At 45.7% G+C, this 25,641-nt stretch overlaps 1 long non-coding RNA gene across 1 annotated transcript in view; it reads left to right on the top strand.

The window, feature by feature from the left end:
* The window catches only part of LOC126195376 (uncharacterized), a 2,074,073-nt gene that overhangs the window by 1,278,858 nt on the left and 769,574 nt on the right, over positions 1-25,641 (top strand). Inside the window, exon 4 of the long non-coding RNA XR_007538598.1 lies at positions 11,769-11,807. This is a non-coding gene — a long non-coding RNA (uncharacterized LOC126195376). The remainder of the gene's footprint in view (positions 1-11,768; positions 11,808-25,641) is intronic.

Here is a 25,641-nt window from a genome sequence, read left to right as displayed (position 1 = left end):
CCGTAGCTGCGGTCCTAGAAACAACTGAAGATAAGTAATTTTCATTGTACTATGTGTTTCTTGAATAATAATCCTTCTCTCTAACAGTGTGCCGTACCGCATATTATTGCAACCTGGACTCCTTCAGCTCGGCCTCCTACTTATTTGTATTTAGTAACGAGCTTAAAACACCCATGCGTTTTGTGCCTCTAAACAGTGAGACACAATGAAAACGATATGATCGTGGGAAGCACCATCTCAGCATGTAGAAAAGTCAAGAGAGCCTTCGGTGAAGTTCAAAGCAAGAGTGGTAGCATTAATAGTGCAATGGGAATTCCACTGTTCACAGCAAAGGGAAGACCGTTCAAATGGTTCAAATGGCTCTGAGGACTATGGGACTTAACAGCTGAGGTCATCAGTCCCCTAGAACTTAGAACTACTTAAACCTAACTAACCTAAGGACATCACACACATCCAAGCGCGAGGCAGGATTCGAACCTGTGACCGTAGCAGTCGCGCAGTTCCGGACAGAAGCGCCTAGAACCGCTCGGTCACTGCGGCCGGCCGGAAAGACCGTATAGATGCAAATAGTATATTGAGGGCCTCTACAAACTTGTCTGATGACTTTATAGAAGAACGAAACTGAAGTCGATAAGTAAGACATAAGCGTTCCGGGACTAGAGTCAAAATTTATTTATAGATCTCTGGAAGACATGGGATCATATAAAGCAGAAGGGATAGCTAATATTCCATCCTAATTTATAAAAACTTTGGGGGAAATGTGAGTCAGCCGACTATTCAAGTTGTTGAATGGAATCTATAAGAATGGCGCTGTACTAACAGACTTTCGGAAAATTATGATACACACAGTTTCGGAGGTACCAATGGCAGATATGTGCAAGAACTACGGCACATTCAGCTTAACATCTGATGCACCCAAGCTACAGGCGAAAATAGTATAAACAAAAATAGAAAATAAAATTGAGGAACTGTTACATGAGCATCAGTTTGGCTCCAGGAAAGGTAAAGGCACCAGAGAGCAATTCCTGGGGTCACGCTTGATAGTGGAAGCAAAACTGAAGCCAACAACGCCATATGGCGTTTACATTTTTGAACCTATTTTATCCACATTTAACCGTCGATGTGTTAGAAACGAATGATCCATTATCTCGATATTTTCTTTTGTGAGGCTGTTACGTGAAACACAAATCACGGACAAATTGACTATAACGTCGCGTCTAGCCGCGCGTGGTAGCAGTCCGGCTGGCGTCTTGTCACAGTGCGTGCGGCTCCCCCGTCGAGGTGCGAGTCCTCCCTCGGGAAGGGGTATGTGTGTTGTCTATAGCGTAAGTTAGTATAAGTTAGAGTAAGTAGTGTGTAGGCGTAGGGATTGATGACATCAGCAGTTTGGTCCCATAAGACCCCATACAAATTTCCAATTTCCGTCGCGTCTATGACCAGGTCATTAACGACGGAGCACAATTTTCGAATTGGGAAGGAAACAGGACGAGTGCTTTTCAAGAGAACGATCCTGACTCTTGTCATGAACGAGTTGGAGAAACGACGAAAGATCTGCATCGGGATGGTCTTAAGCAGAATTGCAAGTCCATTGTGCTAAACACTGAATGCACCGTCTCTTGCAGCTGACTTCAGTAAAGACGTTAAATGTACGTTAAAAAATACTCATGTCTGATTAGCAAGGTAAATTTAACCGAATATGTAACATTGAGTAGCGTATGTGTGTGATCTCGTAGAAAAAAATATTACAAAAGTTAGATGCCAGATTTGTTTGATAAAATGTTTCATTTCTCTGGCTAGTACCGCTGAACTGAATGGACGCACTAACATTTTTCTCGATGCATGTCTCTCAAGATGTGAAAAGATTAATAATTTCTTGGTCTGTGTTTAAAAATACATTTATTATTGTAAAGTTTAAAATAATATTATTTTTTTAGTTTAAAAGTAGCGTCCTTTCCTGGGTAATATGATAGTGGCCTAATCCCATTGTTGGCCGCCTTTACTTCGCATCATACTAATTTTGTTAAGTACGGTCCAGAGAGTCAATTTTTACTAAATAGAAGTGAGAAATCATTAACATCTAATAAAATACTTAATTACAGTCGTCAGAATTCCCAGATTGTGCTTCAACTTTCACTCGTATCGTATTGCATATACAGAGAACGTTACCTAATAGCAGCTAGAACGGGGAAATTTTACATTAAGATAAGTACCTGATATTCAGTGAGATTAAGCAAATAAAATATGTAGAGTCTACATACACATCGAACCACGTACCTGAATAAGTGATAGAGCTGATCTTTCAAAGAATTTGTAGCCCCTGCTGTGAGGAAAATAATTCCACAGCTCTGCAAGAACATTTAATAGCAATATTGAAACTAATTCTGCTCATAATTTATTTGAAAGTGAAACAATTAAAGTTACCATTTGTATTTTTAACCTGCAACGTGTGTAAAGCAAAGACAATATTCACCAAGTATTTTTCATGCTTTACTGACAGTCATAACGATCCTTAATTTTTTATTATATCACGTGACGTGCAGTATCTCATTCCATATCGATTGCATAATCATTTTTGGATTAATGAGCAGTTCAGCTAATTAATTACTCTAAATGTTTTTTTTTTTTTTTTGCTGTTATCTCTTTCGCTCACTTCTCATGAGCGGTTATGCTCTGGCAGCGATATACCATGTCGCTCTTCAGCCAGCATTTGTGTTACCACTTACCGTGCGGCGAAGTCTTCTGGCGGAGGAAACCTGTACGACAGCTAATCATTTCCTTTCCTGCTCCATTCGCAAAAAGAGCGAGGGAGAAACGTTTCTCTGTATGCCTACATACGAGCATCAATCTCTCTAGTCTTTTCAACATGTTCCTTACGCGAATTTTACGTTGATGACGTTGCTGCATGGGGTGCCCCAGTCAAATGCCCTCCCCAACACAAACTTTGATACATATCTTCAGCTTGTTTTACGCTTCCTATATCGTCACTATTGCCGAGGATCTCCAGCATTGGAATAGTAGCCCAGCATTGCATGTAATGGAGAAATCCTATACCTCACATGTAGGTGATCTCAGATCTTATAATTAAATTTTCCTTGAGACATTTGGGTCTCATCTTTATCTAATTATAAGAGCTTCATATCATCTTCACCTGAGGTACGGGATTTCCCCGTTACGTCCAATGCTAGGGTGCTATTCCTCGGCAGTAGTGACGATATAAGAAGGGGAAAATAAGCTCAAGTTATGAAGTTCGTGTTGGGGAGGGCATTGAACTTGGGCAGTCCATGCAGCCAGGTTACACAGGCTGCTGTGGTGGTGCAACGGTTAGAGTCCCTGCCTAGCAAGGAGAGACGGGTTTAAGTCCCGGCTGTAGTAAAAATTTTAATCCACTTATTCAGATTTCATTATCTACGTAGGTTTTGTTCAAACCTACTGGTAACAAATCTAGCAGCCTGCATCTGAATTACTTCGACGTCCTCCTTTAATCTGGGCTGATGCGAAGCCCAGAAACACGAACGGTACGCAACATTTGCTGGCACTATTGCCCTATATGCAGTCTTCTTTACAGATGAACCACAGTTAATTGTAATTCTCAAAATAAACCGAAGTCGACAATTTGCTCAAAAAAAAATGGCTCTGAGCACCTTGGGACTTAACAGCTGTGGTCATCAGTCCCCTAGAACTTAGAACTACTTAAACCTAACTAACCTAAGGACATCACACACATCCATGCCCGAGGCAGGATTCGAACCTGCGACCGTAGCAGTCGCGCGATTCCGGACTGCGCGCCTAGAACCGCGCGACCACCGCGGCCGGCGACAATTTGCCTTTCCTACTGCAATACCTACATGCTTATTCTATTTCATAGTGCTTTGCAGTGTTAAGCCTAGAAATTTACTCGACGTGACTGCACCGAGCAGCGCACTTTGCTGTACTTCAATATTATAGCATTTTTCTACTCATCTGCATTAACTTACATTTTACTGTATTTAAAGCTAGGTCCCAGTCATCACACCAATTAGAAATTATTTCTAAGTCAGTCAAGGACGACGCATTTCCATACACCACAGCATCATCAGTAAACGGCAGCAGACTGCTACTTACCCTCTGCACCAAACCATTTATGCAGTACTCCTCTAGATTACCAGTACCCCGCCGTCGAGGACAACATACCGGGTTCTGTTACTTAAGAAGTATTCGAGTCACTCACACATCCGGGAGCCTACTCCGTATGCCTGTACCTCCATTAACAGTTGGTGGTGTGGCACCGTGTCAAATGACTTAGGGAAACCTAGGAATATGGAATCCACCTGTTCCCTTTCATCCATGGTTCCAGAATCTCATAAAAGAAAAGGGGAAGCCTGACTTTCGCACGAGAGATGCTTTCTAAAATCGTACAGATTTGTGGACAGAAACTCATGGGGGGGGTGGGGGGGGGAAGGGGGGGGGGGGCGTTGTCTTCGTCAGGACAAAAACGCGTGGAGCGGCTGAGCATGGAAGTAACTTATGGCTCCGTCATGGAAAACTCGCAAAACTGTGCCGTTTGTGCTTTCTATTACCACTCGGTTTAATGTGCCAGTGTATAATGAGTGACACTCTGCCTTCTCCGACATAGCACTCCTTCTATATGCCTGATAGCGACTGTGACACACTGGTTCCTTGTGATTTGTGTCAAGTAATAAGTCTAAAAATTTATATGTGTACCTAAGAATTGAATTTGCTGCTGATCAACATATTAGTTCCAATCCTTTATTATGGCGAATATTTCTTCAGAATTTGATTCGTATGATAGAGTTTTCACTAAAAATGTATGTCGTCTATTCATATTGAATGTGACACATTGACTGGATAGGTGAGTAGGTGATGGAACATTGCGTTTGTGTAGCACATGTTGGACAGAGAAAAAGACTTCACATTCGATCGGTTGAATATTCGCATGGTCCCATACCTGTGACTTGTTTCAATCAGATCACTCATGTATGAGATAATATTTGCTCGACCATGCAGGATCGTACAGCCCGTTAGGTAGAGTGCGCGCAGAATAACGTGGCTGGAGGATGTGCAGTTGGCAGGGCACAATGTAGGGAGAGCAGTAGTGGTGGGGGTTATGGACAGGCTCTGTAGAGGATATCCAAAGCCCTGAAGGGGAAGTGCCGTCCTAAACTAAAGCCCATGCTCACATTTTTCCGAAATAATAAGTGGAGACTCCCCAAGCCCACACTTGCTTGGTGACCATTTTGAAGATCTGCTGTCCCCACTGCTTTGATTAGTATCTACACATATAAAAAAATGTTTTGCATCACCTCGGTTCCGAGAGTTCCGCAGCTTGTACAGAAAAATGGAATAGAGATCAACATAAACATCATTTCCGCCCTTTTTACTGCTCATGACATTGCATGTTATACCACCATACAGAGAGACATTCAGAGATGGTGGTCCAGATTTCTGTACAAACCAGTACCTCTAATACCAAGTAGCACGACCTCTTGCATTGATGCATGCCTGTATTCGTCGTGGAATACTATCCACAAGTTCATCAAGGCACTGTTGGTCCAGATTGTCCCACTCGTCAACGGCAATTCAGCGTAGATCCCTCAGAGTGGTTAGTATAGTAGGTCGCGTCGTCGATAAACAGCCCTTTTCAATCTATCCCACGCATGTTCGATAGGGTTCATGTCTGGAGAATATTCTAGCCACTCTGGTCGGGCGATGTCGTTATGCTGAAGGAAGTAATTCACAAGATGTACACGTTGGGGGCGCGAATTGTCGTCCATGAAGACGAAAGCCTCTCCGATATGTTGCCCATGCGGATGCACTATCGGTCAGAGGATGGCATTCATGTATCGTACAGCCGTTACGGCGCATTCCAAGACCACCAATGGCGTACATCGGCCCCGCATAACGCCACCCCAAAACAGCAGGGAACCTCCACCTTGCTGCGCTCCCTGGACTGTGTAAGGCGTTCAGCCTGACTGGGTTGCCTCCAAACAACTCTCCGACGATTGTCTGGTTTAAGGCATATGAGTGTGCTACATCAGATCAGTTTTCTCTAGGTTGGTGACAGACGGAGACCTGCACCCAAGTATAAAAGAAATTCAATATGTTACCTAAATTTCATGTACAACAACAATTATGCAGTATGAACCAAACGCAAACTCATACAGACCTCTATTTTTCATTGCAAACTTTTTCGAATTTCGCTTAGTGACTTACTTAAATACAAATATTACGGTACCTACGACCATTAACGAAATGGTGGACACATCATAATGAAGCTAGCATGCTTTTTTTACCGAATAGTTTCTGTAAAATTGTCTGGAAAGACTGCAGGTCATGCGCCTCGATTCTTTTGTCGCCAACCTGCCGAAAGTGGGCAAACAAATGCTGGCCTCCCCTTCCAAACAAACGAATGAACTCGCCCAGCACATTGGATGAAAACTGGTCGCTACGCATCGACCACCATATCCTACCTTGAGACAGGAAATGTGCCTGTTTGGAGTGAGATACGTATCCACACTGTGAGAATATCTCGGACACCACGAACTGTCAGCAAAGAGGCTAACCTTGACGAAACCAGTGGGATGAGACAGGTATGTCGACAGTGGTGCGCCCGACGAGAAAGCTGGACACAGGAGTGGCAAAAATGCGCTTTTCATACATTTGTGTTCTGGGTACAATGTCACGATGGACGCATCGCTGTTTTTTTTTAATGTTGATGCATTTAGTTGTTCTGAAAGCCATGCTGATATTCAAGATAATAAAAGTGGGTTGAAAGCTGTGAGCTATCTGGGGAAGTTATTTTTGCATTACTGAGCAACTGTTTCACCAGTTATCTGGTCTAGTTTACCAAATTGCCAACCAGACTAACATTAATTATAATCTTTTAATAGTCATACGACAACCGGTGATATATATATATATATATATATATATATATATATATATATATATATATATATATATATATATAATTTAAATAAAAAGAAATAGATCAGTTTATATTTAGACATTTATTTTAACATTTGTCATTGTACCGTTAAATTTCACCATATTAAACTTGATTCAAAACTAAACTGGTGCCTTATTTGGGATTGTGATGATGTGAAATTGTAATCTTACGAAACACATCAAATATAGAGCCAAGATTGCAAAATCTGCATACAGCACTGCATTCATAAAATAACACACGAAGAACGTTGAAACATATGCAAGAGGAAATTAACCACAACCAACCGATTCAATTTTCACCCAAAGAAGTTATGGTCGTAGCGCAATTCTGTCCATCATGAAATTACCACACACTGGTATACTAAATTCATACTAATTGTCTGTGAAATCTCCTCGAAAAGAATAGCTGAGGGTTACTTTGATGATTACACCACATGCTTCACGTAGTCAACTTTGTTTACACAAAGATGGTAACCCCACAATAATTTTGAGAATTAAAATAAATTACATCGAAAAGAAAAACCTCGAACTGGTTACTATCGTCATACTACACTCCTGGAAATTGAAATAAGAACACCGTGAATTCATTGTCCCAGGAAGGGGAAACTTTATTGACACATTCCTGGGGTCAGATACATCACATGATCACACTTCAAAAATGGTTCAAATGGCTCTGAGCACTACGGGACTCAACCGCTGAGGTTATTAGTCCCCTAGAACTTAGAACTAGTTAAACCTAACCAACCTAAGGACATCACAAACATCCATGCCCGAGGCAGGATTCGAACCTGCGACCGTAGCGGTCTTGCGGTTCCAGACTGCAGCGCCTTTAACCGCACGGCCACTTCGGCCGGCCATGATCACACTGACAGAACCACAGGCACATAGACACAGGCAACAGAGCATGCACAATGTCGGCACTAGTACAGTGTATATCCACCTTTCGCAGCAATGCAGGCTGCTATTCTCCCATGGAGACGATCGTAGAGATGCTGGATGTAGTCCTGTGGAACGGCTTGCCATGCCATTTCCACCTGGCGCCTCAGTTGGACCAGCGTTCGTGCTGGACGTGCAGACCGCGTGAGACGACGCTTCATCCAGTCCCAAACATGCTCAATGGGGGACAGATCCGGAGATCTTGCTGGCCAGGGTAGTTGACTTACACCTTCTAGAGCACGTTGGGTGGCACGGGATACATGCGGACGTGCATTGTCCTGTTGGAACAGCAAGTTCCCTTGCCGGTCTAGGAATGGTAGAACGATGGGTTCGATGACGGTTTGGATGTACCGTGCACTATTCAGTGTCCCCTCGACGATCACCAGTGGTGTATGGCCAGTGTAGGAGATCGCTCCCCACACCATGATGCCGGGTGTTGGCCCTGTGTGCCTCGGTCGTATGCAGTCTTGATTGTGGCGCTCACCTGCACGGCGCCAAACACGCATACGACCATCATTGGCACCAAGGCAGAAGCGACTCTCATCGCTGAAGACGACACGTCTCCATTCGTCCCTCCATTCACGCCTGTCGCGACACCACTGGAGGCGGGCTGCACGATGTTGGGGCGTGAGCGGAAGACGGCCTAACGGTGTGCGGGACCGTAGCCCAGCTTCATGGAGACGGTTGCGAATGGTCCTCGCCGATACCCCAGGAGCAACAGTGTCCCTAATTTGCTGGGAAGTGGCGGTGCGGTCTCCTACGGCACTGCGTAGGATCCTACGGTCTTGGCGTGCATCCGTGCGTCGCTGCGGTCCGGTCCCAGGTCGATGGGCACGTGCACCTTCCGCCGACCACTGGCGACAACATCGATGTACTGTGGAGACCTCACGCCCCACGTGTTGAGCAATTCGGCGGTACGTCCACCCGGCCTCCCGCGTGCCCACTATACGCCCTCGCTCAAAGTCCGTCAACTGCACATACCGTTCACGTCCACGCTGTCGCGGCATGCTACCAGTGTTAAAGACTGCGATGGAGCTCCGTATGCCACGGCAAACTGGCTGACACTGACGGCGGTGGTGCACAAATGCTGCGCAGCTAGCGCCATTCGACGGCCAACACCGCGGTTCCTGGTGTGTCCGCCGTGCCGTGTGTGTGATCATTGCTTGTACAGCCCTCTGGCAGTGTCCGGAGCAAGTATGGTGGGTCTGACACACCGGTGTCAATGTGTTCTTTTTTCCATTTCCAGGAGTGTATTAACTTGGTGGGTCAAACAATTATATAAGCACGTGGTACTGGTCTCACAAAGTACGCTCCACGTGGGTTGAACATAAAGAGAAGTTGCTATATTGAAAAATATTGCCAAGATGAGACGTTACAATCTCACGCACATTCGCATTTACGATTGATGATCTTAGTTAGAGTGGTTCTACTTTGCTTACAAAGTAGTGACTAAGAAACTACTGGAAGATATTCTGAACTTCACACTCGAATTACACTGCGTTGCAATTTAAGATAACATAAGATACTTTAGATCTAAACCTGAAACGAAGGTGATTAAATTTCCAGTTAGGCTGAACTTAAGAAATCCATTGTCCTACGGACTTAGGAGAGACGCGCTTTCCCGGAGATCTTACCACATCAGACGCTCGCGTCGGACAGACTCCCGTGGGCCCCTCCTGAGGGTGCCTCACACATAGAAACGGAAGTGACCAGAGATGCAGCTTCCTATACCAACATGACAAGGGACGGACAGGACCATACTAAGAATAGAAACCTCTCTGCTTTTTGAAAGCGTAGCTACCTGTTCCGACGTTGGTCCTACTGTTCCCTAGCAGACAGGCTTGTCTGCTACCATCAAGCATGCAACTAAAAATACATTTGCTCATTCATCCTGTCACACATAAGGGGAGGGGGATGACAGTATCTTATCATATACAGTATATAAAAGAAAGCGGATGAAGGTTCCATATGAGACTGTGTGACATGAATTACATATAAACTGTGTTTTAAAGTGTAGTAGTGTGACAGATTGTTCTTGATTATGTGTAAGAGTAACATGTTCCACTGCTCAATCTCGTCCCAGATAGAGTCAGAAACACCACAGTAAATTTAGAGGTGGAATGTATGCCGTAAATGAAAACAGATTTAAGAAATTAACATGAAAGGAATCCAACAGAGACCTCTCAGTTTGTCCGAAGATAACGAACGTGGGCAAATTGCATTATCCGTCAACACACAGTCCCAGCACCATGCTTCATCATACTGAGTGCAATTGGTACACAAGACAACCACTTCCCACTCACATAGCCGGTAATAAGGCCGCGAATTTACCTTTGAACAAAATATGGAACAACTTGTTGACCATATCAGTTCATGCTACAGAGGGTGTTCGCCTGTTGCCCTGGCCAATATGTTCTCCATCCCTATTATCCACTGAACACATCTGGTTATCGGCTGTCAAGAAGCTGGCACACCATCACTTGCCTGTCACACTGGTTAATAAACTTCGGTATGGAGTTGAAGCAGCATGAAATGACATATTATCGCCTGAGCTCAGCTCGGCCCACTGCCCAGCCATATTGGAGCCGTTGTTGCTGTCGGAGACACCAGCTCCGTGTACTAAATGTCACACCATTACTCCCTCAGATCACCCATACATTTAAGAATGTTTTTATCCTATTATATTAAATACGCTCGTTTCATATAAAGTTTTATGATGTATGTATGCACACTCAAGCGATGAGTCAATATCTGCTTGAAGGCGATGATTCGAACCCGGCTCTCCACTAGGCAGATCTGGCACAGTGGTTTTGCACAACTGCATGGGCTACACTAGTACGCCTCCCTCCTCAGTCCTATATCCCAGTCACGGCTCAGCCCACTTGGAATTCCCCCGAAACTAGAACAGCACTGCAGACGCTGTCCGACTGTACTGGAATAGTACCGCAGCATCGAACAGAGTGGAGGAATCTGTTGAAACCTAGGCATAGGCGCTTTAATCAAGTGAAATTATATGGTCCTAGGGATCTTCTCAAGCCTCAAGTATCTATGACGTATTTATGCAGACTGAAGCGACTAATGAAAATCGGTTCGATGCTGAGGTACTACTCCAATACTGTTGGAGAGCCCCTGCAACACTGTTCGGGTTTGGGGAGAATACCAAGTGGGCTGGAGGCGTGGAATTTGGACTGAGGAGGGATGCGTGCTAGGGTAGTGAATGCATTTGGGGAAAGCACTGTGCCAGGGTATCATAGTGGTTAGCATACCTCCCTAGTGAGCGTTTCGAATCCCGGCCTTGGTAAAAATTTTCATTTGTCACTTCAGTCTGTCTATATACATCATAGATGTTTGAGACTTGGAAAGGTCTCTCGAACAATTCATTTCATAATAAATTTTTATTTCTTGGAATGATTGCTGGCGTCAAAAAAAGTTTCATTGATTCAAATGGCTTTGAGCACTATGGGACTTAACATCTATGGTCATCAGTCCCCTAGAACTTGGAACTACTTAAACCTAACTAACCTAAGGACAGCACACAACACCCAGTCATCACGAGGCAGAGAAAATCGCTGACCCCGCCGGGAATCGAACCCGGGAACCCGGGCGTGGGAAACGAGAACGCTACCGCACGACAGTTTCATTGGTCAGTAGTATACTCACATAATATTTCAAATTGTTGAAATGATGATATCACTTTGATGGTCTTTTGAAGTGAAATAAAATCGTTACTGCTGATCAGGCTGACAGTAAAAATCGTTGCAGACTTATGTACAAACATTTAAAAATTGTTACTTGTTACTTGATCTCTATAGTAAGACTAGACTTCATTACCTTACGTCATAATTCCGAACCGTTCTCAGTATCTAATGAGGTATTCTCTTTTGCAGGGTAAACGTCTGAGCGTTCTTCAGGATCACATTCCGTAGGTAAGTGTTCTGCTAATAATAATTATTTCTCACTGTGAGCGAATGAAACTGAAACTTCTAACGAGGATTTTGGTCAGCGGATGGTACCAGGCCACGGCAAACTTTAATTTAAAAATATAAATCCACTCACTCTGCAGCTATAGTACGCTAAATGTGATATATTTTTAGCAGGAAAAATTTTTTACAGAATATTATTTCAATTTTTAATTTGGCAAACTTCATAGGTAATAGCAAATAATCATTTAGACACAGTCAACCATCTTGACCAAGCAATCAACAAAACTCGAAATCACGAGGCATCACTGGATAGACACTAGTTCGCATTCTTGCACAACGCTGAATTTAATAGTCATAATATGACTTTCATCATAGCAGTTCGCAGTCATTTCAGTCAGCTCTCCGCTCATGGGCACAACCATTCAAATGGTTAGATGCAGTTTAATAACACAACTTCATGAGTGTTGCCGACTGACTCCCTGTTCAGCGCTCATAGGCAGCACACCGCGCCTGGCCGCTCAGTCCGGAACCGCGCGGCTGCTACGGTCGCAGGTTCGAATCCTGCCTCGGGCATGGATGTATGTGATGTCCTTAGGTTAGTTAGTTAGGTTTAAGGAGTTCTAAGTTCTAGGGGACTGATGACCTCAGAAATTAAGTCCCATAGTGCTCAGAGCCATTTGAACCAGTTTGAACACCGCGCCTGGCGCACGGGGCACTCAGGGACCACAGCACAACTACGACACCTGAGGATGGGCTTATAACAGTCCGAAACCGGTCGTGAGAAAATAAAAAAAAATTACAACTAAAGCGGTATTTTCAACCTCTGCTATGCTTAAATTAGTTCGAAACCGTTCCCATTCGTCAACAGCTAACGTGATGCAGATTGTAAATGGCGTCAAATCGCTGACCTCAGAGCCGGATGCACACCGTGCTAAACGGACCTTAGATCTCAGTCGTATCGCGTAAGTTACCAAATGATACCTGATACGCCGATCTGTACTGTAGTTACAACAGATTAACCCTCTGAAGGCAATACTCTACAGAACTTGACCACGGTATCCGACAGGTTTGGACGACTGAAATCAAAACCGTCTCTGGGCAACATGCCACCGCTAAGCTCGCGCTGACGCTCGGAATGCAGAGGTAAGTCAGTAGCGCTTAAGAATCTGACTGACTGCTGGCTGAGAGAGTGTCCCTAGATGCGGGCGACACGGAATCTTATTTTACAAGAGGAGGCCACGACCTTGGGATCGCGGATTTGTTTCAAACTTTGTAGACCTTTAGAGGCTATTAGAGAAACATAAAGTGCGCGTAGTAGGGTGCTCTACTCTAGCAGTTCCTAGAAAATCGCGAGAGAAGTTTTACGCCTATGTTATGTATTTGGTGTATCTGTGCGAAGGTGCAGGGTGTAAGAAGTTACCGTGGCAAGTAGTAAGGGATGCGATGATGCGACGGTTCGTATTCTGCTAACATATACTTTTTTAATTTATATTTTTTTAATCGCTGACCACATTATTCAATTTATATGACATTGAAGCAGTTATATAATCAGGTTGGAACTTAAATAATGGCAACATTGCTGTGGAGGGACTATTCAATGGAATCTACACTGCTGGCCACCGTAAATGCAACACCCTGAAGGAAGCATCCGAATCATGTGAAAATTACGTCATGAGTTTGCAGCGATGAGGTATGCAACTGATTAGAATTTCAGCGCAGACGCACATCACGCGCGCCTGCGGCGCCACCTCATAGTGCCATTTAAGGCTTGGCGATTTCGACGAGTGTACGTTCGGCACGTGTGTTTACCTTGTGGTTGTTTCACAAGACGATCAGTTATGCCTCGTAGACAACAGCGAACATCTTTTGATCAAGTATCCGAGTTCGACTGAGGAAGGATAGTGGCTTACCGAGATTGTGGATTATCATACAGAGAAATCGCTAGTCGTGTTGGACGAAACCAAACAACTGTAATGCGGATATGTGACAGTTGGATGCAGGAGGGTACGACGGACCGACGTGGTCGATCGCATTCACCTCGGTGCACCACTGCACGTGCTGACAGGCAAATTGTGCGCATAGCAGTGACGGATCGCTCAGTGACATCCCGAACCATAGCACAGCACATTGCGTCTGTAACGCATCATCCAGTGTCTGCGCGTACCATTCGACGCCGTTTACAGCAGAGTGGTCTGTCCACGAGACGTCCATGCTGTCGTCTACCATTGACGCAGAACCACAGACGTCTCCGTCGCCAATGGTGTGATGACAGACGGATGTGGACGGCAGAATGGAATGACGTTGTCTTTACGGACGAGGCACGCTTCTGTCTGCAGCACCACGATGATCGGATTCGAGTGTGGAGACACCGTGGAGAGAGGATGCTGGACAGCTGCATTATGCACCACCACACTGGTCTTGCACCGGGTATTATGGTTTGGGGCGGTATTGGAAATTACTCTCGCACGCCTCTAGTACGCATTGCCGGTACTTTAAATAGCCGGCGCTACATATCCGAGGTGCTGGAGCCAGTTGTCCTTCCTTACCTTCAGGGCTCGGCCACAGCCATATTTCAACAGGATAATGCGCGACCACACGTGGCACGCATTGTCCAAAGGTTCTTCGTCAATAACCAGATTGAATTGCTTCCCTGGCCGGCTCGCTCTCCGGATATTTCGCCGATAGAAAACATGTGGTCCATGGTTGCTCAACGAGTGACCCAGATTACATCCCCAGCTGCCACACCAGATGATCTTTGGCAACGTGTGGAAGCTGCTTGGGCTGCTGTACCCCAGGAACACATCCAACGTCTCTTTTACTCAATGCCGAGACGTGTGGCAGCTGTGATCTCCAACAACGGCGGCTACTCTGGCTACTGATTCTGGCAGGAACCACATGTCACAGACTTCTGTAAACGTAATCATTTGATACTTGGTCAACATGTTATCTACAAAATAAATTTTGTTGTGCTACCTCTTGTCTTTCTTGGTGTTGCATTTACGGTGGCCAGCAGTGTACAATTTTCACTGATAGCACACGTTGTTAACATACCTACCTTACCTCTGAGCAAATGGACTCGTCCGTCCCAAGTCACCGGCGTGCGCACAATCGAGGGAAACAATTCACTTGTGAGCGAGCGACCTAACGTAACGATGTACGACTATGATGGTGTTATCCTAACGCATTACCTTCCTCCACGGCAGAGCGTCAATGCACAGTATTACTGTTCGCTTTTGGTGCATCACCTGCTACCAGCTTTGCGAAAGAAGCGGCGACACTTCCTGCGCAACCCACCCATCATTTTGCATGACAATGCGCGGGCGCATACAGCGCAAGTTGTAGCTTCTCTGTTCGGTCGATGGGACTGGGAAGTATGTACCATCCACCATACTCCCCAGACTTAAGTCCTTGCGACTTTGATTTGACTCCGAAGATGACGGAACAACTTCGTGACACGCGCTTCAGGACCGTTCCAGAGATTCGACAGGCAGAAGACCGCTCCAGTCGCACCATCAACAGCACAAGCTCTGCTAACTGTATTATGTTCCTTCTACATCGCTGGCAACGTTCTACACAACGCTGGTGACTACTTTCAATGACAGTAAGGTGCAAACGTGTAACTCTTTTGTGTCGGTTGTGAATAATAGTTGCCACTATTAAAGTTCCAGCCCTCGTATTAAAAAAAACTACATGCATTTTAATGAAGTTGTGCATTTCATATTTTATTTGTCTATTTACACTACTGGCCATTAAAATTGCCATCCAAAGAAAATGATGTGTTACGGACGCGAAATTTAACCGACAGGAAGATGATGTGACATGTAAATGATTAGCTTTTCAGAGCATTCACACAAGGTTGGCGCCTGTGGCGACACCTACAACGGGCTGACATGGGGAAAGTTTCCAACCTATTTCTCATACACAAACAGCAGTTGACCGGCGTTGCCTGGTGAAACGTTGTTGTGATACCTCGTGTAAGGAGGAGAAATGCGTACCCTTACGTTTCCGACTTTGATAAAGGTCGGATTGTAGTATATCGCGATTACGTTTTATCGTTTCGCGACATTGCTGCTCGCGTTGGTCGAGATACAACGACTGCTAGCAGAGTATGGAATAGGAGGGTTCAGGAGGGTAACAAGGGACGCCGTGCTGGGTCCCAACGGCCTCGTATCACCAGCAGCCGAGATGACAGGCATCTTACCCACATGGCTGTAACGGATCGTGCAGCCACGTCTCGATCCCTGGGTCAACAGATGTGGACGTTTGCAAGACAACAACCTTCTGCACGAACAGTTCGACGACGTTTGCAGCAGCATGGACTAGCAGCTCGGAGACCATGGCTGCGGTTACCCTTGACGCTGCATCACAGACAGGAGCGCCAGCGATTGTGTACTCAACGACGAACCTGGGTGCACGAATGGCTAATCGTCGTTTCTTCGGATGAATCCAGGTTCTGTTTATAGCATCGCAATGGTCGCATCAGTGTTTGGCGACATCGCGGTGAACGCACATTGGAAGCGTGCATTCGTCTTCGCCATACTGGCGTATCACCCGGCGTGATGTTATGGGGTGCCATTGGTTACACGTCATGGTCACCTCTTGTTCGCATTGACGGCACTTTGAACAGTGGACGTTACATTTCAGATGTGTTACGACCCGTGGCTCTACCCTTCATTCGATCCCTGCGAAACCCTACATTTCAGCAGGATAATGCACTACCGCATGTTGCAGGTCCTGTACGGGCCTTTCTGGATACAGAAAATGTTCAACTGCTGCCCTGGCCAGCACATTCTCCAGATCTCTCACCAATTGAAAACGTCTGTTCAATGGTGGCCGAGCACCTGGCTCGTCACAATACGCCAGTCACTACCCTTGATGAACTGTGGTATCGTGTTGAAGCTGCATGGGCAGCTGTACCTGTACACGCCATCCAAGCTCTGTTTGACTCAATGCCCAGGCGTATCAAAGCCGTTATTACGGCCAGAGGTGGTTGTTCTGGGTACTGATTTCTGAGGATCTATGCACCCAAATTGCGTGAAAGTGTAATCACATGTCAGTTCTAGAATAATATATTTGTCCAATAAATACCCGTTTATTATCTGCATTTCTTCTTGGTGTAGTAATTTTAATGGCCAGTAGTGTACTACTTTTAATTAAGTTTTCGAGGACGATGCGAATGAAGTTATTCAGTAATACAGTAAGTCACAATGTGCCATGTCACAAGAGGAATGTAGAATTACTCAACGGATGTATTCTCGTCATCACACGCAGCAGGATGTTCTTTGTCACAAAGACATGGAAAACATATATTGAAATGGCATCTACTAGCTCGAATGAATGCGATTTTGGCGCATTTACAGGGAATGTTCAGACTTTCTAAGGGACAGCACACGTCGTTGATATTTTGAAACATTTCTCTTTCTTCTGATAGTAAGAAATCGGGTTTCAGCGGGATTCGAGCCGTTGGCACATACACGTTCGTCTAAAAAATTCGAATCTTAACCACTTGACCACCACTAACTCTAACGTGTGGCACCTACTCACTGATACATAAGCTACATAACAGACGCGTAAAACTTTTCTCGCGATTTTATCGGAATTGTCAGAGTAGTGCACTTTACTATTTGCTCATTATGTCGCTTTAATGGCCTGCTACAGGTGTGAAAACTTTGAAGTAAATCTGTGGCCTCCTTTTGTTAGCAGAGCCACTGCCACGCCACCTAGGCCAGACCTGCAAGGCATGCTGACAGCGATAACGTGCAGAGATGATCACAGTCAATCTTTCGCTCTCGAGCACAGGCGCCGACTCCATGGGGTCTCAGAGGGCCCGAGTCCCACAAAAATTCGTTTGGGGGGGGAGGGGGGGGAGGGTGCAGAGCCCCCCAATAGTTTAAGAAAATTATTAGTTACATTGTAGTGATCAACTCGTGAAATTATTTTGTGACATTAGATAACGATCGCCCCACGTTGGGCGCCAAACATGTTGTGAATTCGGTAAATTAAATGAAATCAAACACGAAGGGTACAAAATTAAGGGATTCATGTATAAATATAAAAGATTGCTTATATGTTCGCAACATAAAAGTAATGTATTTATTTTCGTGCTGTTTACACAAAACAAAATTCTAAATCTCAGGGATGTGATTGGTGGTGGACACAACTCAGTTATTAAGGAGAAGGAGCAGGGGACGAATCGTCTCACCATTATTCATTATCGTTCGTAGTGTAGTGCTGTCAGGGGCAGGCGCTGCGTTTCAGAGGTGGCATGAGCCCCCTCTCATATTTCTACCTTACGATTTTCCTCTCTAATTGCATGCGGTGAAAAGTTGCTATTCCTTCACATGCGGACTTCCCACGCAGCGTCTCTCGTCACCCAGATGGTCCGGTGACAGGCGGGCTCTGCTTATCTTGAAAGGATAGGCCGACGGGTGTGGGGAAGTCGAGTGAACGTTATCCAGACGCCGACATTGTCAAAAGACACGCCCGCAGGGGCCTGAAGTAGCGGCTGGGCTAGAGGTTCCGTTACTTTGCAGAAACTTAGCGAAAACACTTTCTGGCGGGCTACCAACGAGGCATGGGAATGACTTGTGTACCCAGGCAGTTTTGGCGGGCAAATTGCCGCGCTTTCTGCAAAATCGTAACTGTGATTGGCTTGCTCAGGGCATAGCTCCGTGACGTAGCAAAATCGGCGTAGAAATTGGCGCCAAGAAGCTCCATTGGTGGAATGGTAGTGCTCCGGCAATAGAGTGGAATTTTCCGCCGGTTTTCGAGTTGCTGATTGGAACGGTTAACCACGGCCACTGTCGTGGGGGCGGGAATGTTCTGTGTTCGGTTTGTTCGGGTGCTCTTGTGGGGAGTCGGCTCTCGCCTTTCGGCCGGGGTAGGTTACAAGACTGAGCTCTCGCTGCTCTGGACAGCCTGATTTCCGTTGGCTGTCTAATATACTTTTATTTAATTGTAACTGTTTGACGAAGTAGCTGAAGTTTCGACTTCAACGTAACTTTCCGAGTACAGTTGGCGATTGAGCGTTCTGCGTACAAGAGGCCTATGTTGTCCGTCTTGAGCAGTTTTGGCTAAAGTTGACTGTATCGGAGTTACTGTGTGACTTCGCTTGTTAAAATCAACCACTGTACCGTCAGTGATTGTGTGTCGAGCCTTCTTCATCTCCCTCAGAGGCGCATTTGTATTGCTAGGAAGTCTTTAGTGTGGAACAACCATGCCAGGATAATTTGTTTCGGGCTATACTCGCGACATTATCATCACCACGACGGGACGTCGAAGCAACCAGCCATCGCCTCCGGTATGCCAGATCGTGTCCGTGCAGTTAAGAAGACAGCTTGGCAATGTATGTCCGCAGCACCAGCAAAACAGGCAATTTTGCTAGGTGATAATCCGAGCTCAGCAGAGCGCGCCTGTTTGTCTTTTCTAACTTCGATCTGTCTTGGGTGTTCATTGTCTGATTTCTCACTAATGTAGCAGCAATTAATGCTGGGTTGGCTGTGTGTCTCTCTTAAGACTTGAGTAGCAAGGAATTGGCCCCACATACCACTTCGTCATAAATGTCACAATCTAGTTTAGGGACAACTTCACCTTCACAGCATTTATTTGAGTATCCAATTTGAGCCGATTTGATGTATTGTAAATGTTTCATGTGTTTTTGTTTATTATTTTGAGTTATAATAAATCATATTGTTATTTTTGACAGAACTTTCATTCTGTTAATCGGTAGAGCAACCCTATCATTTCTCACTACGTTAATGAAACTTTCTTTTATTTAACTTATTTATCAAATTAAATTATGGCAGGTGCCAAACTCTTTTCTACTCCACTTGCAGGGTCGATTACAGTCAGTTCGCATTTCTTTTTAATCCATGTGCAACAGTGGGGCTTAGGGCATCCTTTATATGTTAAGATTCTAGAAGAATTTAGTGTTAAATACACTGCTTGCCCCGGCACCTCACACGTTGGTGCGTCGCGTCGCGTCTGAGCTGTGCTGTACGGGTTGGCTGCCCTCATCAGCAATCGCCATGCACCTCCATGCAGGGTGGAAGTTTTCTATGTGGTGTGGGCTGGCGTGTGCCTCATGAAATGGCATCTTTCTCACGACTTCACATTCTTAAGATGTTTTCCTGCATTCCGAGCCTGTTGGGAGAGCAGCTACACAACACTTCATTATAACCGCTCTCTCTGCATGATCCCTGCACAGACTTACGTTTGGGAACCGTCTCAAAATCTGCGGCGTCCGTCATTTACAAGGAATGACCTCACTGTCTAGGAAAACATCTTCTTAGGAATGCTGGTTTCTTTCACACGCCTCCTTGCGCCGATTCCCCGAGCTTTTTGTAAGCTGCTCCCTGTGCTTGTGGGGTGCTGGAATTGTCGGCAATTCCTGCTTTCTAAGGCAGGTAAACTGACTGCCGCAAGGCCAGAAGAACCCAGATGCTTTCGCGCGTACGTTCTTGGTTCAAAAAAAATGGTTCAAATGGCTCTGAGCACTATGGGATTTAACTTCTGAGGTCATCAGTCCCCTAGACTAACCTAAGGACATCATACACATCCATGCCCGAGGCAGGATTCGAATCTGCGACCGTAGCGATCGCACGGTTCCAGACACGTTCTTGGTGTTCCGTCCTAATGGCTGCAGATGTCCATCAGTTCTCGGCACGCCTCGCGTTGTCAGACAGGCCCTTTGTGCCGTGTCCCTCTTTAAGGCCGGTATTACACTATCAATTTTCTTTGTCATAGATTTGATCAAAGATGTGATCCAATATTCCGGCCAATATATTTGACAAAGATCTTTGACGTAGCGCTAGAAGGGGTATTACACTGTCATCAAATTTTTCGTCAAAGTTCAAGATGGCTGACAACAACTTGTTATTAACCGCAGCAGTTGTACGTACCCCAATTGCATTGTGTGCACATGCGGAAAAGAAGTGGGGGAAAAAATGGAACCATACATACGAGGTTGACAGTCTTAAAAGTCCTGGGATTACAACTTGATAATAAATTCAGTTGGGAGGAGCACACCACAGAACTGCAGAAACGCCTTAACAAATCTGTATTTGCAATTCGAGTGTTAGCAGACATAGGCAACATAAAAATGAAAAAGCTTGCATACTTTGCCTACTTTCATTCCATAATGTCATATGGGATAATATTTTGGGATAAATCTTGAGGTCACACAAAAGTTTTCAGAGTCCAAAAGCGTGTAATACATATTATTTGTGGAGTAAATTCACGGACGTCCTGCAGAAACCTCTTCAAAGAACTGGGTATACTAACTACTGCCTCTCAGTATATTTACTTCTTAATGAAATTTGTTGTAAATACACTCCTGGAAATGGAAAAAAGAACACATTGACACCGGTGTGTCAGACCCACCATACTTGCTCCGGACACTGCGAGAGGGCTGTACAAGCAATGATCACACGCACGGCACAGCGGACACACCAGGAACCGCGGTGTTGGCCGTCGAATGGCGCTAGCTGCGCAGCATTTGTGCACCGCCGCCGTCAGTGTCAGCCAGTTTGCCGTGGCATACGGAGCTCCATCGCAGTCTTTAACACTGGTAGCATGCCGCGACAGCGTGGACGTGAACCGTATGTGCAGTTGACGGACTTTGAGCGAGGGCGTATAGTGGGCATGCGGGAGGCCGGGTGGACGTACCGCCGAATTGATCAACACGTGGGGCGTGAGGTCTCCACAGTACATCGATGTTGTCGCCAGTGGTCGGCGGAAGGTGCACGTGCCCGTCGACCTGGGACCGGACCGCAGCGACGCACGGATGCACGCAAAGACCGTAGGATCCTACGCAGTGCCGTAGGGGACCGCACCGCCACTTCCCAGCAAATTAGGGACACTGTTGCTCCTGGGGTATCGGCGAGGACCATTCGCAACCGTCTCCATGAAGCTGGGCTACGGTCCCGCACACCGTTAGGCCGTCTTCCGCTCACGCCCCAACATCGTGCAGCCCGCCTCCAGTGGTGTCGCGACAGGCGTGAATGGAGGGACGAATGGAGACGTGTCGTCTTCAGCGATGAGAGTCGCTTCTGCCTTGGTGCCAATGATGGTCGTATGCGTGTTTGGCGCCGTGCAGGTGAGCGCCACAATCAGGACTGCATACGACCGAGGCACACAGGGCCAACACCCGGCATCATGGTGTGGGGAGCGATCTCCTACACTGGCCGTACACCACTGGTGATCGTCGAGGGGACACTGAATAGTGCACGGTACATCCAAACCGTCATCGAACCCATCGTACTACCATTCCTAGACCGGCAAGGGAACTTGCTGTTCCAACAGGACAATGTACGTCCGCATGTATCCCGTGCCACCCAACGTGCTCTAGAAGGTGTAAGTCAACTACCCTGGCCAGCAAGATCTCCGGATCTGTCCCCCATTGAGCATGTTTGGGACTGGATGAAGCGTCGTCTCACGCGGTCTGCACGTCCAGCACGATTGCTGGTCCAACTGAGGCACCAGGTGGAAATGGCATGGCAAGCCGTTCCACAGGACTACATCCAGCATCTCTACGATCGTCTCCATGGGAGAATAGCAGCCTGCATTGCTGCGAAAGGTGGATATACACTGTACTAGTGCCGACATCGTGCATGCTCTGTTGCCTGTGTCTATGTGCCTGTGGTTCTGTCAGTGTGATCATGTGATGTATCTGACCCCCGGAATGTGTCAATAAAGTTTCCCCTTCCTGGGACAATGAATTCACGGTGTTCTTATTTCAATTTCCAGGAGTGTAATATATCTCTTTTTCCAACAAACAACTCTGTTCATACATACAATACCAGGAACAAAAATGATCTGCACAAGGACTTAAAAGCACTTACTTTAGTTCAAAAAGGGTTCCACTACTCAGGAACACTCATCTTCAATAATTTGCCAAGAAACATAAAAAATTTAGTTAGAAATAAAGATCAGTTTAAAAGGAGCCTGAAAGACTTACTACTGGCCAACTCCTTCTACTCCATTGGCGAAATTTTTAATAGAAACAAATGATGTATTGTATTTATTCATACTATTAGTATTGTTATTTCAGCTTAAAATATCGACACGTTCCACATCCACGAGGATCTCCTCAGCACGGATCTATGGAACGAAAAACTAATCTAATCTGGGTGAAGCAGTGGGTTTTACGACGACACGATAAAAGCATTCAACAAAACTTGTTACGTGAGCTTACAGTGGAAGACGTCAAGTCGTACATAAATTACTTAAGAATGGATGAGCATACATTTCTGTATGTGCTCAATGAAGTGTATCCTCATATCACAAAGCACAATATTCACTTAAGAACTGCTACATCTTCAGAAGACAGGCTCACTGTAACACTCCGATTCCTTGACACAGGAGAGGATTATGTTAGGTTAGGTTAGGTTAGGTCAGGTTAGGTCTCCAATCTTCTTAATCTATTTTTGTATTCAGGGTGCCTCACGTTGTAAAGCGCCTCATCAGCTTCAGACATCTCTATTAATTTTGAGAGTCGCTTCGGCCTTGGTGCCAATGATGGTCGTATGCGTGTTTGGCGCCGTGCAGGTGAGCGCCACAATCAGGACTGCATACGACCGAGGCACACAGGGCCAACACCCGGCATCATGGTGTGGGGAGCGATCTCCTACACTGGCCGTACACCACTGGTGATCGTCGAGGGGACACTGAATAGTGCACGGTACATCCAAACCGTCATCGAACCCATCGTACTACCATTCCTAGACCGGCAAGGGAACTTGCTGTTCCAACAGGACAATGCACGTCCGCATGTATCCCGTGCCACCCAACGTGCTCTAGAAGGTGTAAGTCAACTACCCTGGCCAGCAAGATCTCCGGAACTGTCCCCCATTGAGCATGTTTGGGACTGGATGAAGCGTCGTCTCACGCGGTCTGCACGTCCAGCACGATTGCTGGTCCAACTGAGGCACCAGGTGGAAATGGCATGGCAAGCCGTTCCACAGGACTACATCCAGCATCTCTACGATCGTCTCCATGGGAGAATAGCAGCCTGCATTGCTGCGAAAGGTGGATATACACTGTACTAGTGCCGACATCGTGCATGCTCTGTTGCCTGTGTCTATGTGCCTGTGGTTCTGTCAGTGTGATCATGTGATGTATCTGACCCCCGGAATGTGTCAATAAAGTTTCCCCTTCCTGGGACAATGAATTCACGGTGTTCTTATTTCAATTTCCAGGAGTGTAATATATCTCTTTTTCCAACAAACAACTCTGTTCATACATACAATACCAGGAACAAAAATGATCTGCACAAGGACTTAAAAGCACTTACTTTAGTTCAAAAAGGGTTCCACTACTCAGGAACACTCATCTTCAATAATTTGCCAAGAAACATAAAAAATTTAGTTAGAAATAAAGATCAGTTTAAAAGGAGCCTGAAAGACTTACTACTGGCCAACTCCTTCTACTCCATTGGCGAAATTTTTAATAGAAACAAATGATGTATTGTATTTATTCATACTATTAGTATTGTTATTTCAGCTTAAAATATCGACACGTTCCACATCCACGAGGATCTCCTCAGCACGGATCTATGGAACGAAAAACTAATCTAATCTGGGTGAAGCAGTGGGTTTTACGACGACACGATAAAAGCATTCAACAAAACTTGTTACGTGAGCTTACAGTGGAAGACGTTAAGTCGTACATAAATTACTTAAGAATGGATGAGCATACATTTCTGTATGTGCTCAATGAAGTGTATCCTCATATCACAAAGCACAATATTCACTTAAGAACTGCTACATCTTCAGAAGACAGGCTCACTGTAACACTCCGATTCCTTGACACAGGAGAGGATTATGTTAGGTTAGGTTAGGTTAGGTCAGGTTAGGTCTCCAATCTTCTTAATCTATTTTTGTATTCAGGGTGCCTCACGTTGTAAAGCGCCTCATCAGCTTCAGACATCTCTATTAATTTTGAGAGTCGCTTCGGCCTTGGTGCCAATGATGGTCGTATGCGTGTTTGGCGCCGTGCAGGTGAGCGCCACAATCAGGACTGCATACGACCGAGGCACACAGGGCCAACACCCGGCATCATGGTGTGGGGAGCGATCTCCTACACTGGCCGTACACCACTGGTGATCGTCGAGGGGACACTGAATAGTGCACGGTACATCCAAACCGTCATCGAACCCATCGTACTACCATTCCTAGACCGGCAAGGGAACTTGCTGTTCCAACAGGACAATGCACGTCCGCATGTATCCCGTGCCACCCAACGTGCTCTAGAAGGTGTAAGTCAACTACCCTGGCCAGCAAGATCTCCGGAACTGTCCCCCATTGAGCATGTTTGGGACTGGATGAAGCGTCGTCTCACGCGGTCTGCACGTCCAGCACGATTGCTGGTCCAACTGAGGCACCAGGTGGAAATGGCATGGCAAGCCGTTCCACAGGACTACATCCAGCATCTCTACGATCGTCTCCATGGGAGAATAGCAGCCTGCATTGCTGCGAAAGGTGGATATACACTGTACTAGTGCCGACATCGTGCATGCTCTGTTGCCTGTGTCTATGTGCCTGTGGTTCTGTCAGTGTGATCATGTGATGTATCTGACCCCCGGAATGTGTCAATAAAGTTTCCCCTTCCTGGGACAATGAATTCACGGTGTTCTTATTTCAATTTCCAGGAGTGTAATATATCTCTTTTTCCAACAAACAACTCTGTTCATACATACAATACCAGGAACAAAAATGATCTGCACAAGGACTTAAAAGCACTTACTTTAGTTCAAAAAGGGTTCCACTACTCAGGAACACTCATCTTCAATAATTTGCCAAGAAACATAAAAAATTTAGTTAGAAATAAAGATCAGTTT

The sequence above is a fragment of the Schistocerca nitens genome, chromosome 7 (assembly GCF_023898315.1).
Source record: "Schistocerca nitens isolate TAMUIC-IGC-003100 chromosome 7, iqSchNite1.1, whole genome shotgun sequence".
In the NCBI taxonomy this organism is placed as follows: domain Eukaryota; kingdom Metazoa; phylum Arthropoda; class Insecta; order Orthoptera; family Acrididae; genus Schistocerca; species Schistocerca nitens.
Note: the sequence above shows the minus strand (reverse complement) of the source record. Positions and strands in the feature narration are given on the sequence as shown.